This window comes from Salvelinus namaycush, chromosome 9 (genome assembly GCF_016432855.1).
Source record: "Salvelinus namaycush isolate Seneca chromosome 9, SaNama_1.0, whole genome shotgun sequence".
Classification (NCBI taxonomy): Eukaryota; Metazoa; Chordata; class Actinopteri; order Salmoniformes; family Salmonidae; genus Salvelinus; species Salvelinus namaycush.
Genome location: NC_052315.1, coordinates 5434659 through 5437082, shown reverse-complemented (window position 1 = coordinate 5437082; position 2424 = coordinate 5434659). Strand labels below are relative to the sequence as shown.

General features: G+C 37.6%; 1 non-coding gene across 1 annotated transcript; it reads left to right on the top strand.

Moving 5' to 3' along the window:
• Positions 1–1896: 1896 nt before the first annotated feature.
• On the top strand, positions 1897–1953 carry LOC120054218. The gene has a single exon (XR_005477589.1). It is a non-coding gene; the product is annotated as a U7 small nuclear RNA (small nuclear RNA).
• Positions 1954–2424: the final 471 nt, after the last annotated feature.

The following is a 2424-nucleotide window of genomic DNA, read 5'->3' as shown; positions in this document are numbered from 1 at the left end:
CTCTTGAGAGCCAGGTATGGCTACGGCTGCCTTTCTCAATAGCAAGGATATGCTCACTGAGTCTGTACGTAGTCAAATATTTCCTTAATTTTGGGTCAGTCACAGTGGTCAGGTATTCTGCCAGTGTGTACTCTCTGTTAAGCACCAAATAGCATCCTAGTTTGCTCAGATTTTTTGTTAATGCTGTCCTCAACCAAGGAGGGCCTACAGCAACACCTACATATTCTGCAAAGTTGCTAGATATTGGCAGGAAGTGGAGGTGAAGAGGCCGGAAATGGAGGTTCTGGGCTGGCGTGGTTACCTGTGGTCTGTGGGTTAGGCAGGTTGGACGTATTGCCAAATGATCTAAACTAACATTGGAGGCGGCTTATGGTAGAGAAATTAACGCTCCCTCAAAACTTGAGACATTTGTGGCATGCTGTGTTTGATAAAACTGCACATTTTAGAGTGGCCTTTTATTGTCCCCAGCACAAGGTACACCTGTGTAACAATCATGCTATTAAATCAGTTTCTTGATATGCCACACCTGTCAAGTGGATGGATTATCTTGGCAAAGGAGAAATGCTCACTATCAAGGATATTAACAAATTTGTGCATTTTAGAGAAATAAGCTTTTTGTGTGTAGATAATCTTTACATTCAGGGTATCCCCAAACTCGGTCCTCGGGACCCCAAGAGGTGCATGTTTTTGCCCTAACAATACACAGCTTGATGATTCATTTATTATTTGAATCAGCTGTGTAGTGTTAGGGGAAAAACCAAAAGGTGCACCCTTTGGGGTCCCGAGGACCGGGTTTGGGAAACGCTGCTGTAGGGGGTACAGATTTCAGTTGTATCAGTTTTACTGTTTTGAGTAATGCCACCGCTAAGCCACGCCTCCAATATAATATCCCAGCGTGTCTTGCCTTTTCGAGTGAATTGCAGAGTTACCACCCACGGCTGTATTTGTTAGAGACAGAATTGAAATCCTTCCTTTTCAATCTTTTGGCCATTGCCAAGTGAATTCCTGAGTAAATGTTATCATTTTAATTAAACTCGTTATGACAATACACTGGATATCTCATAAGGATTTATTTTGAGGCCTAGTTTTATTCATGGCTTTCAGGCCATGTCACAAAACTTTCTCTAAATCCTGAGTTTCAAAAAATCCTGGTTGAAAGTTTTCCAGCAATCTTCCAGACAGAATTTTTGGATAACCTGGGAATTTTACAAGTCACGTTATGCTGTCTTGCAAAGTGATGTGTAATTCCTATTGGAATCCCACTAGAGTTAAATTACACTACAGTTTACATTTGTATTCACTCACAACCTGTATTCATATTAACTGCCAGGCTTGGGTAAAGTATGAGGCGATTACTTAAGCCATTTAAACCGGAAAAACCATTTCAGTAATGGGTGCAAAAAAATTGAACTAAATTATTGTATTAGTTTAGAAAAAAACGATGTTATTTATCTTTGTGTAAAATAAGATGAATCAATCAATCACTCAATGTACATGTAAATACACAGATTTTTTTAAATCAACCTGCAGGAGAGCATCTTGGGAAAAAAATTGTATTTGTTATCATATCTTAAAACATTTTAGTTGGTGTGACTTCTAATTTAGTTTTGAGTCAGTACCACATAAACATTTAAGTAATAAAGACTTTTCATTGACTTCGAGTTCAACTTACTGGAAGTATTTGAGTTAAAAATGCCTTGGGGTTTACAGTGTAGTAATAGTACAGTATTTAGTTTGCATATACCCCACCCATTCCGCTCCCCCATATCCAAATGTGTGCCACCCATGAGTGAGAAACCTACATGCCAAGTCTGAACCTAGAGATTCTAACTTTTTTAAAATCATTTTACACAATTTTTCAGACTGTTCAGCCTCCAGTCCATCTCACCTAGGTTATAGAAAATGTGCTCTTTCGGTATTTGTCCAGTAGGTTTCCTCAAGGAGAAAGCCTACCCTTTTATATAAAAAATAATAGAACAAAACACAATTTTACTACAGTAAACTGTAAATACTACAGCATGCAAACATACTACATGAAATACAGAAAAATCAGCAAGTACACTTCAGTGAATACTATAATACCTATACATACTATAATATATACCTATATAGTAGTATTACAACAGTATTCATACCATATTATAAACTGGATTGGTTCAAGCCCTGAATGCTGATTGGCTGACACGGGTATGACAAAACATTTATTTTTTACTTTTCTAATTACATTGGTAACCAGTTTATAGTAACAATCTGTTGCTAATCATACCCTTTGTATCTGTCTGAGTGTGTTCTGTGCTCCACAAAGAAGCCACCTAATTGTTGTATCATAAAATGACAATTGGGATGTTGAGTACCTGTTCAGTGATCTGCCAATTATATAACGTTTAAACACTGTGTATAATTTAAAAGGCAGCCGGTGTCTTT